Source organism: Lycium ferocissimum, chromosome 8 (genome assembly GCF_029784015.1).
Source record: "Lycium ferocissimum isolate CSIRO_LF1 chromosome 8, AGI_CSIRO_Lferr_CH_V1, whole genome shotgun sequence".
Classification (NCBI taxonomy): Eukaryota; Viridiplantae; Streptophyta; class Magnoliopsida; order Solanales; family Solanaceae; genus Lycium; species Lycium ferocissimum.
Window position 1 is genome coordinate 1,386,879 of NC_081349.1, and position 13,151 is coordinate 1,400,029.

Here is a 13,151-nt window from a genome sequence, read left to right on the forward strand (position 1 = left end):
GATCCTAATCATCTAATTTTTTTATAAGATCGATGGAGTGTAGTTGATTAAAGAATCGATCGAGCTTGGTGGTTTAAACATTCTATGAAAATGTTTTTAGTATGCCAGTCTAGGTTTGTTTGATTTTGTTAATAATAAAAAAATTGCTTCGAGAAATCTACCGAGCTCGGTCGGTGTTTTGGTCCAAACTCTAGTTAAACTTCTTGTAAAGAAATGGTTCTTGGGCCTGACTTAACCCCACAAGCTAGTTAATGCGGGGAGGATTATCCTCAAAGAGATTGTGCGACTCCATGGTATTCCGATATCCATTATCACAGATAGAGGAGCGCAATTTACAGCCAAGTTCTGGAAATCTTTCCAAGAAGGTCTAGGTACTCAAGTAAAGTTTAGCACGGCATTTCATCCGCAGACTGATGGACAAGCCGAACGTACCATTCAGACCTTTGAAGATATGCTACGAGCATGTGTTCTAGATTTCGGTGGTAGTTGGGATGACTACTTATCCCTTATTGAGTTTGCATATAATAATAGCCATCATTCCAGTATCCAAATGGCTCCGTATGAAGCTTTATATGGAAGGAAGTGTAGATCCCCAATTGGATGGTTTGAAATAGGAGAAGTGACTAATAAGCCACGAGTTGATTCGAAAGCGGTAGAAAAAGTCAAGGTGATCGAGATCGATTATTGACGACCCAAAGTCGCCAAAAATCTTATGCGGACAACCGCCGCGAGACTTAGAATTTCAAGTTGATGATTGGGTATTCTTAAAGGTATCACCAATGAAAGGAGTGATGAGATTTGGTAAGAAAGGAAAGTTAAGTCCTCGATACATTGGACCCTATAAGATTATCCGCAAGGTGGGTCAAGTAGCTTATGAATTGGACTTGCCTCTAGAACTTGAATCGGTCCATCCAGTTTTCCATGTCTCAATGCTCCGCAAATGTGTTGGAGATCCTACGAGGATTATTCCAATAGATGATGTTCAAGTGACAAAAAAGCTAATCTATGAAGAAGTGCCCATTGTCATATTAGATAGGCAAGTATAGAGACTTCGAAATAAGGAAGTAGCTTCAGTTAAAGTCTTGTGGCGAAATAACAACCGAGAAGAAATGACTTGGGAGGCGGAAGAGAGGATGAACTCCACATACCCGCACTTATTTCAGCCATCCATGATGAGACATCGAGATTATGAGGTATGTATTTTTCTTTTTATGCATATGGGTCGTGTGTGACCAACTTATATTGCTATTGTGTTGTGGCCCTGTGAGGCAATGTCATTGTGGGCTGTTGTGACAGGATGGTAGTGTCGTATTACAGGGGAAACTCTGGCGAAATTTTCGTAGAATTCCCGAGTGCTTAACATTCGAGGACGAATGTTCCAAAAGGGTGGAAGAATGTTACACCTCGAAAATTTTTCCGTTAACGTACAGTGAATAGACTAACGAAGGGCACGAAGTATACGATGTCTTGGTAAGTAAGAAATAGCATCTGATGATTCTAAATGAGATTTCAAAGACATTCGAGGTAGGAGACGGAAGTTGTTAAGGAAAACAAGGTATATGCTGTGTGTCGGGTAAGATTTACGAGTATCGAATTAATGATGACTTAATGATGTTTTGGAGAAGAGTTATAATGTCCCTTAGATTGGTGTTGAGGTGTTACACAAGTGTCAAGAAGGTTCCACAAGGATTGGAGGTCAAACGAGTCGACGAGAACGAACTTCGGAAAGCTAGGCATTATACGGCCAAACATACTGGCCATATAAAACATACGGGCCGTATGTTCAACCGTATAATCAGCCCAGATTAGCACACCTCACTGGACCAAATCTACGGCCAGACATACGGTCAGTATAATTTATACGGACCGTATGTTGGTCCGTAGAATCTGGTCGGGACAGTTTCAAGAATTAATAAAAAGACCCTCTCTCATTTAATTCATTTCATTTCTCCTCTCCACACTTCAAGAATCCTCTAGAACCCTCTTCACTCTTCATCCACAAGAACCCAAGAGAAATCTATGATCAACTTCATCAAACCAACAAAAATCAAGTGTAAGAAACTCATTGAAGTTCATCTAAGCCAAAAAATTCCAATGGAAGTGGACTAGGGTTTTGGTGCAAGAGAAGTATTTCCACTTAAGGCTTATTCCTACACTATCTAAGGTAAGTTTTATGATCTTTTCATGTTGTTTAAGGTAATGAGAGGTTAAAAGACTTAGATTATGGAAGGAGATAGAAAATGGGTCACAAAGATATGAATAATGAGATTTTGAGTAGTAGTTTGGAATGAGTCATGAATATTGATATCTTGTGAATGTAAGTATGCTATAAGTGACATCTAGAGTATGGGATAAGTATTATATGTGAGAAAACGCAATTGTGAAATGTGGATAATGTAGATGAATAATGATTGTTACTTATAATATGGTGAATGTTGTTATGGATGTTTGGGAGTTGATAAGAAAGTTGAATAAACAAAGGAAATGCTCCCAATTTTCTCTAGCTTTAGTAAGCACGTTCTTATAATCGTTTAGCTAATGTTATACGAACTCCCTTGAATGTAAAGACGTGAGCATTGAAGGAGAACGATCAAGCGGTAGAATAGCTGAAGGAAAAGGTATGTAAGGCTAATCCTTTCCTTCTAAGGCATGACTCCTATGGCATGAATCTTCCTATTTTTCCATGATCTTCCTAAATAACGGAAACTATGAGTCCATGACTGTAACGAGCTATATATGTATAAGCTAAAGAAAAGAGATACGATACGAGCATGATAATGATGGTGATGAGTTGAGTATAAAGCATCCTAGAGTAAAATAAGATGTCCATGAAGTTAATGATCCTAGGTATGATTCCATTGATGCTCTTCCTTGTGTACAGTCACCTTAAAATGTTAGTCCCTTCAGGGTGAGATATGATGATTATGATCACTCCATAATGTAATCGAGGGTTCACGACCTCATGTCACCCCGACATAGCCATGGTTACCTTCGAGCTTTAATGTATGATTAATGATGAATGTATAATGATCTTTGAGTTACGATAAGGTTATGATATGCCTATGAGATGTGTGATAATGATAAGTTTATGTTGACTATATGACGATACGATTCCACCGTGCCTAGTTAGTAGGGCATGTCACTGCGGCGGCGGTGTATACGATTCCACCGTGCCTAAATGGCCGGGCATGTCACCGCTAAGGCGGGCTGCTATGTTTACACCGAGCCTCGAGGGCCGGGCATGACACCACTAGTGGGCGGCATATGATGGTTACTCGGACGCGGGTTAACGATGATGATATACATGATATGATGATGTATGCGCTATGATGATACATGTACTATGATTATATATTATATATGATATATGTATGAAATGTATCCACCCTTAAAAGTTACGCAGGTTATATCTTCATCTTATATCTTATGATTTCTTTATTATGTTCATTTCATTCGTGCCTTACATACTCAGTACAATGTTCGTACTGACGTCCGTTTTCTTTGGACACTGTGTTTATGCCCACAGATAGACAGGGAGGCGATTCAGACTCGTAGAAGCTATTAGCTGACTTGAGAGCACTCCATTGTTCCGGAGGTGCCATTGACTTATTCTTTTGTGTACATACATGTATTTTGGGCATGACGGGGTCCTGTCCCGTCCATATGTCTAATACTCTAGTAGAGGCTCGTAGATACGTATGTGTGGGTAGTATGGTCTCACGGTTTCTCCTCGTATGTATATGCATTATTTTGATTTTGATAGCCGAAGGGCTTATGTATATAAAGTAAATATGTTTCAAGTGAAAAATGGTTTTCCTATGATTTGAGTATAAGATTAATGAATGAATACTTGATGTGTATGATGGGTAATGGTATGAGCGATGCTCGGTGGTTAGCCCCGGGTACCCGTCATGGCCCGTAGTCGGGTCGTGACAAAATTCCATCTCATTAACCACTCATGTGGTACTTTTTTGTCGGGGCACAACATCTGGTGAGATGGGTTCTGCTCTGGTACGATGAAATGTATGTTAGGCCTAACTCAACTCCAAATGCTTGCTCATGAGAGGAGAACTGCCCAAGTCCATATAAGGAGACCACCCATCTCATTAATCACCGATGTGGTATTTTTTTTTCATTCTTCAACACTTTTTAAATAAAAACGACCGAAGAAATTGATTGAGCTCAATCGGTTTTATTTAAGAAACTAGTATCATTTGGCCCGTGCCAAGCCGGGGCCCAAACCGATGTTAAAAATTTAATTTGTAGATATTTTTTAAATTTTTTCTATTATTGCTTCTTATTTTTGTAACATTAATTTGACACTTTCAAAAGATTTCTAAACTTTCAAAGTACATAAAGGTATATAAAAATTAGAAAAGATTTTTCTTAGTTGTATTAGATTTATTTTTTCTTAAAAAAATCAAACAATAGAAAACTCTTCTGATTAATATATTACTTAAATCTTTTGAGATTAAAGTCTCCAATGATCTAAATTGAGCTTTCCATATGTTATATTAATTTCATTTGGTTCTTTGCATTGAACCCATATTGGCTAACTTATTTCTTACCAATAGATATTACAGTATTCAATTAATGTCAAAAATATTTAATGTGAAAATATTGTGGTATGAGAAATCAACAAAATTAACTTATAATAAATATAAATAGTTAAAGCCTTTATATTACAAGATACTTATGTAGAACTTCTTTCAAATTAAATCACAAAAGGAAAATAACGAAAAGTCAATAAAATTAAATGTTCTTACGTTAAGCTTTCTCTTTCCTTCCAAAAGATGCATGTTAAGAAAATAATATATTTTTTTTTAATTTAATGAACCTTTTTATGAAATCATCATTGTAATAACTTTTTCAAGTTGAACTTAACTATTTTGTCCTAAATTATATAAAATATTGATTATCCGGTATTTTACAAAATATTTTAATATTAAAAAAAGATAAAAAAATATACTTTTTGCAATTGTCTAGTATTGTTATTGTTTGAAGATCAAATTGTATTTTCTTTAACAACAGTATTTTTTCAAACATCTTTAGAATATAGATAAAAATAATATTTTATAGTTCCTCTTCTAGTATATTAAGTTATTGGATAAGTTTTACGTTAAAAGTGTGCGCATGTATGATTAATTAGTACTGTACTTCGAAGTTCATTTTTCGATTGAGACGAAAGGACTATAATTTACATTATACATTTTTAAAGTATTTAACATTAACATAAGTTTATATGTATTTATTCCTTTAATTTAAAACTACATTCTACCTTAAGTGAAATCTTTGTTAATTACTTATTTTGCAAGCATGTACGATACAAAATTACAGGAGAAAATAAACCAACTTTACGTCTAACCAGACGAATAAAAATTGAAACTAGCAAATGATAATTAGTACTCAACATCAACAAATACTAAATAGTATGATAAGAATAATATTTTAATTCAATAATTAAGCTTATATTAAGATAGAATTTGAATGACAGGATAATTCTTTACGTGTCTATAATAAATTCCTAAGGAAAAATATATTTTAAAACAAGTTTAATAATAAAAACTCAAACATATATGAGTATGCTTTGTGGATACACTATAACCTTTTCCATGATATCATTATTTTTAGTGGCATAAAAAAAATCCCTAAAGTTCCCAAAATTTACCAAAATGTGTGAGGATTCACAAAGTCATAAAAATTTCAATTAGGGGTAAAGATATAAAATAAATTCATGTGTGGACTACAAAAAGTTGGTATTATAAAAATCCTTGTGGAGGGGTCTCAAAAAATGAAAAATGAAAATATGCAAGGAAAAGTAAATTGGAGAAGCCACATTTAAGCATCTTATTAGAGTTGTAAGGACTACAAAAACTCACTATCCTCACTTATATGTAGTAGTAAAATTAGGACCGAGTTGGTCGGTTTGAAAGTCGGTCAATTTTTGCAGTGTTTTTTGGTTTTAAGTTCATTCTGTAGTTGGACCAAATTGCTCTACTTTAGCAAATTTAAGGCAGTAAAAGATGCTCATGGTTATATTTGAAAGATCAAAATAGACTTACTCTCATAGATAAGAGATAATTTTGGCTAAAAAATAATATATAAAACATCAGAAATTGTAAAAAAAAAGGTCTATAAGCTTCTAAGTAACCTTGAGGTCGAGTAATGAGTGTGAATGTGGCCTCATTGAGCTAAGTACTCCTTTCCTTTATTTTTATTTATCCATGTTTAACTTTGTATACGGTAAAAATCGGGTATATGCAAGACCGGTGAGACCGGGGGCCGAGGGTAGGATCAAATGAGCACGAGTATGTTCGGTCTTTTCTTCAGACCGGGGGGGATTGCACCGAAGGCGGCTGACCCGAGATGAGAGAAGTGTATCCGTTGATCTGGCGTCACTGAACCAGACTCAACGTGGCCGTTAGTCCGATTTCTCCAAGTCAAGTTTACGTGGCCGTTAGTCCAATTTCTCCATGTCCGAACTTATCGTGGCCGTTGGTCCGGTTTACCAGTTGCGGTGCTGCCACGCGTCAAGACCGTTCTATCATTTTGTATCGACAACCATACGGGTGTCGACCGTATGTACTACCTTATCCTTTTAGGGTTTCTTTATTTTAAAGGCTTTGTATTGTATTCAAGGCACATGAGGCAAACCTATAAATAGAGGACATTTCCCTATTTTTTAGGGGTTGGCTTTTGAGATCTAGAACATTGTAATAGAAAAATATATTGAAGCTCTCTCTCTCTCTCTCTCTCTCTCACACATTTTAGTTCGGATTTGAAGTATACTTTGGCTTGTTCATCCACTCAATACAATATATTGCCATATATATATATATATATATATATATATATATATATATATATATATATATATATATATATATATATATATATACTTAGCTCAATCACCAATATCAATATATTTATTCTAGGCGAAAACTTACATATCTATATATATTATTACAAATAAGTCCATATCAATTTCATATCAACCGAATAATAGATTAAAATTCATCCACATATCCTATACCTCACTTACAAATTCAATTGTTACCAAGATTCGGGGTAAACAGTTTGGCGCCCACCGTGGGGCTAGGATAATAGTGGTTTTTTAATCTTTGCTTCTACCTCCTACCCGTTTGGTTAAGAAATCGTCTGCTAATTTCTGAAAAAACGAACCAAATGGCAAGCAGCGGACAGTCTGGTCATGTCAACAACAACGAGATTGTGGCCGAAAACGAGAACAGTGGGTTACGGAACCTACCAGCAGATCCAATCGACCCAAACTCTGTTGATTCGAGGGAAGGCCTCAACCGGCAGAACACCGTGAACCAGGAGAATGCCACCCTACCGGCCACTGATCCCTTAAATACTCATAACTCAATTACTTTATCCCGGGCCCAAGGCCGGAAAGCACCGGATACTCCGGATGAGATTAACTTACGTTTAATTTTTGAAATGTTGCAGGAACAGGGAACCGCCATCGCCGAACAGGGAATCACAATACTCAGCTGCAAAATAAAAATGATAAGGCAGCCCCGGAAAGGTCAAAAGACGTCACCGAACCAAGAAAGGATGAAACACGGATAGTCGAGAGTAATGGATCAGGAGCCGGTTCATCCACCGAAGTTCTGAAGATGCTCGAGACCTTGGCAAAGCGGGTAGATTCAACGGAGAAGAGGGTGGAAATGTATAACTCTCGGGTGGATCAGATCCCGGAGGCTCCGCCGATCCTAAAGGGGTTGGATTCAAAGAGGTACATCCAAAGGCCTTTCCCTCCAAGTGCGGCTCCGAAATTGATCCCGAAAAGGTTCAAGATGCCAGATATCCAAAAATACGACGGTACAACGGACCCACAGGAGCACGTGACTTCGTACACATGTGCCATAAAAGGCAACGATGTCGAAGAGGATGAAATTGAGTCCGTTTTGCTGAAAAAATTTGGGGAAACACTATCGAAAGGGGCGCTGACCTGGTATGACCATTTTCCCGAGCATTGAATCACTTCTTTAGAAATGCTCGCAGATGCGTTCATAAAAGCCCATGCCGGGGCTAAAAAGGTGCAAGCTCGGAAGGCGGACATCTTCCGCATAGCCCAAAGGGATGATGAATTACTACGAGAATTTGTCAACCGTTTCCAAAGGGAACGGATGGAGCTCCCTCCGGTTCCGGAGGAATGGGCTGCACAAGCTTTTACCAAAGGGCTTAATCCTCGGAGCTCGACGGCCTCATTCAAACTAAAAGAAAATTTGTTGGAATATGAGGCTGTAACCTGGGTAGATGTTCATAACAGGTACGAATCAAAGATTCGGGTAGAGGATGACCAACTTGAGCTCCCCTCGGGACCCGTAAATATGAGCAAAAGCTCTGAAAGGTCGAGAAAATCTTACAAGACGGAGATGCGATCGTCGAAGGAAAGATACCAGCCATACTCTCATTCGGAGAAACCAGGCTTCAGGTCGGAGAAATCAAGGGTTGGCCCCAGTCACTTCTCTGGTCGGGGTGATAAACAAGCGAGCGCCCGTCGAACAGTCGAGGTTTATCATTTAGAAGAGATGCCGAGAGTTCGGCTAGCAACAAAGACCCTCCAAGGATATCGGAGTACAACTTCAACGTCAACACCTCGGATCTCGTCTCCGCTATCGACCGTATCACCGAAGCAAGATGGCCAAGGCCATTGAGGTCAGACCCGGGTCAACGGGACCCGAGCATGGTATGTGAATATCATGAAATCCATAGGCACAAAACAGAGGACTGTCGCCAACTAAGGGAGGAGGTCGCTCGCTTATTGAAAAATGGTCACCTTCGAGAATTCCTGAGTGAACGAACTAAAAGCCGCTACAAGGAAAGGGAATCTCACAAACGGGCCGAACCAGTGGAACCTCAACATGTGATCAACATGATAATTGGGGGAACAGATGCTCCTCGGGGGCCGATTATGAAACGAACAAAGGTTTCAATCGTGCGTGAGAAGCGCAGCCGGGATTACGTACTCGAGGGTTCCATCTCCTTCAGCAACGAGGATGTAGAAGGCATTATTCAACCGCACAATGATGCATTGGTAATTTCTATTCTTATTTTCAAATCACAAGTTAAACGTATTTTGATTGACCCAGGTAGGTCGACTAACATCATCCGGTGGAGAGTAGTAGAACAGCTAAGGCTACTCGACCAGATTGTGCCGGTAGCCCGAGTACTCAGTGGGTTCAATATGGCAAGTGAAACCACGAAGGAAGAGATTTCTTTATCGGTCAACATTGACGGCACCATACAACAGACGATATTCTATGTCATCGAGGGAGATATGAAGTATAATGCTTTGCTCGGTAGATCGTGGATTCATAGCATGAGAGCAATACCGTCAACACTACATCAGTTGCTGAAGTTCCCGACCCCGGAGGGGATTAAAACTATCCGAGGTGAACAGCCCGCTGCAAGGGAGATGTTCGCGGTCGAGGAAGCACCACTTTTTCCAAAAAAGCCGGACCAAAGAGATGATGAATTAATCGGAGGCAAAGACACCAAATAGCAATTAAAGGAAACGGGTTCGAAAGCAGAACAGAAGGGATCGGATCCGGTTGGTGAAGAAGATGATTTCGGCGTACCCAGATCGTTCGTATTACCGGATGACTCGGATGCAACCAAATCTACCGTGGAGGAGCTGGAACAAGTCATCTTGTTCGAATATCTACCGGATAGAAAGGTATACCTAGGCACGGGGTTAACCTCGGAGCTCAGGGACAAGTTAATTAAATTTCTTCATGCCGATTGTTTTGCATGGTCCCATATAGACATGACAGGTGTGCCACCGGAAGTGACGACTCATAAGCTCAGCCTTGATGGGAGATTTCCCCCGGTGAAACAGAAAAGGAGGCCCATGGCAGAACCGAAACACGCCTTCGTAAAGGATGAGGTAACAAAGCTTTTAAAAATAGGCTCTATCCGGGAGGTAAAATACCCGGATTGGTTAGCTAACGTAGTGGTGGTGCCAAATAAAGGTAACAAATTTAGAATGTGTGTTGACTATAAGGATTTGAACAAAGCATGCCCGAAGGATTCATTTCTGATGCCTCACATCGATCGAATGATCAATGCGACGGTCGGGCATGAGATGTTAAATTTTCTCGATGCTTACTCCGAGTACAACCAAATTAGGATGCATCCAGAGGATCAAGACAAAACATCCTTTATTACCCGGTACAAAACTTACTGTTACAATGTCATGCCTTTCGGGTTAAAAAATGTCGGAGCGACTTACCAATGCCTAGTTAATGAAATGTTCGAAGAACAAATAAGAAAAACAGTGGAAGTTTACATTGATGACATGGTAGTCAAGTCCCTGAAAACAGAGCACCATTTAAAGCATTTGCAGAAAACTTTTGATGTACTCCGCAAAATACAACATGAAGCTTAACCGGGAGAAATGTGCCTTTGGTGTCCGATCTGGCAAATTTTTGGGTTTCATGGTGTCAAATCGGGGGATTGAAATTAACCCGGACAAAATCAAAGCCATCGAGGATATTGAGGTGGTGAATAACGTCAAAGGAGTGCAGAGGCTCACCGGAAGGATAGCAGCACTGAGTCACTTCATTTCGAGGTCTTCGGATAAAAGTCACCGTTTCTTCTCATTACTGAGGAAGAAGAATGACTTCTCCTGGACACCGGAATGCCAAAGAGCCTTACAGGAATTGAAAAGATACTTGTTTAGCCCGCCTCTGCTACACACACCGAAGGTAGACGAGCAATTGTTTCTCTATCTTGTCATATCCGAGGTAGCGGTAAGTGGTGTTTTGGTCCGAGAAGAAACAGGTACATAATTTCTAATATATTATGTGAGTAGGACTTTAGGAGATGCGGAGACTCGTTATCCCCACCTTGAAAAGTTGGCTTTGGCATTGTTAAGTGCTTCAAGAAAGCTGAAACCTTACTTTTAATGCCATCCGATATGCGTAGTAACTACTTATCCGCTAAAGAATGTCATGCATAAACCGGAATTATCGGGTAGACTGACCAAATGGGACGTAGAGATTAGCGGGTATGATATCGAATATAAGCCTAGGACAGCCATTAAGTCTCAAATCTTGGCCGATTTTGTGGCAGATTTTACCCCCGCCATGATTCCCGAGGTCGAAAAAGAATTATTATTAACCTCGGGAAAGGCTTCGGGTATCTGGTCTCTACACACGGATGGGGCCTCGAACCTAAAAGGTTCCGGGTTGGGCATCGTCCTTAAAACCCCAGCCGGTGATGTCATTAGGCAATCGATTAGAACTGTTAAATTGACTAACAACGAAGCCGAGTATGAGGCTATGATTGCAGGTTTGGAATTGGCTCGGAGTCTGGGGGCCGAAGTAATCGAAGCAAAATGTGACTCCCTCTTGGTCGTTAACCAAGTGAATGGGGTCTTCGAGGTTAAGGATGAACGTATGCAAAGATATTTGGAGAAAACGCAGGTGGTACTGCACCATTTTAAAGAGTGGACCATGCAGCATGTACCCAGGGAGCAGAATAACGAAGCCGACGCATTAGCCAATTTGGGCTCTTCAGTCGAAGGGGAGGAAATCAACCTCGGTACCGTAGTGCAGTTGATAAATTCGGCGGTAGAAAACGGGCATGCTGAGATAAACACGATGGGTCTGGCTTGGGATTGGCGCAACAAATACATAGATTACTTGCAAGATGAAAAGCTCCCGAGTGACCCAAAAGAATCACGGTCACTAAGGACCAAAGCAGCACGGTTCTGCTTAGTAGACGGTCAATTGTATCGACGGTCCTTCTTCGGACCCTGGCCAAGTGTTTGGGTCCCGGAGAAACCGATTATGTGATGAGAGAAGTCCACGAGGGTACCTGCGGTAATCACTCCGGAGCAGAAGCCTTGGTTTGAAAAATTATCAGAGCTGGTTATTATTGGAACCGGATGGAGGATGACGCGAAGAATTTTGTCCGAAAATGCGATGGGTGTCAAAGGCATGCCCCGATGATCCATCAGCCCGGAGAGTTGTTTCACCCGGTGATATCACCTTGGCCCTTCATGAAGTGGGGAATGGACATCGTAAGTCCTTTGCCATGGGCACCAGGTAAGGCCCGTTTCATTTTATTTATGACTGACTATTTTTCAAAATGGGTTGAAGCGCAGGTCTTCGAAAAGATTGGAGAAAAGGAGGTTATTGACTTCATATGGGATCATATTATTTGTCGTTTCGGCATCTCGACCGAAATAACTTGTGATAACGGCCCTCAGTTCGTTGGCAGCAAGGTCAATAATTTCCTCGAAGGGTTGAAGATTGTATCTACTCCGTATCACCCGAGCGCAAACGGACAGGCGGAATCCACGAACAAAACAATAATTCAAAATCTAAGAAAAAGACTTGAAACGTCAAAGCATCAATGGAGGGAAGTGCTACCGGAGGTATTATGGGCTTACAGAACTACATCAAAATCAAGCATGGGAGAAACGCCTTTCTCATTGGTTTACGGGGCCGAAGCTCTGATCTCAGTAGAAGTCGGCGAACCGAGCCTCCAATTCAAATACGCCACCGGTGTGTCAAACGAGGAGGCCATGGCCATAAAACTCTATCTCGCGGATGAACTATGCGAAAATGCGTTGGCGTATAATAGCACGCTCGACAACGAGAGAATGGAGAGGTCCTACAACCGGAGGGCACGTTCATTTTCGGCATTTCCAAGTTGGGGACTTGGTACTTCGGAAAAGTTACTCGAAGGCTTTTTTTTTTTTTTTTTTTTCGGAAACCAAGAATCCCAATGACGGGAAGTTGGTCGACTTTAATCCAGGAAGGACCGTACAAGATAACGGGAATTACGGGTAATAGGGTCGTACCGAAGGTGGAATCCATGGAGACGGACAACGGTTGCGCAATATTTGGAATGTGGCGCCTATTTGAAGAGATACTGCTTTTGCGGGGGTTAAGGTATGGATGCCATACCTTTGTGATCATTTTTATTATTAACCTATTCTTCTCTTTTTGCAGAAAATCGAGTATCTTAATAGGATGAAGTTAGGTTCGGAAAAACACGTGTTGCACTCTTTTTCTTAACCGATTTTGTCCCGAGGTGGGTTTTCCGACAAGGTTTTTAATGAGGCAACAAGTACAACGTGTTACTTTATGAAAACGGGGCAAATTATCCGG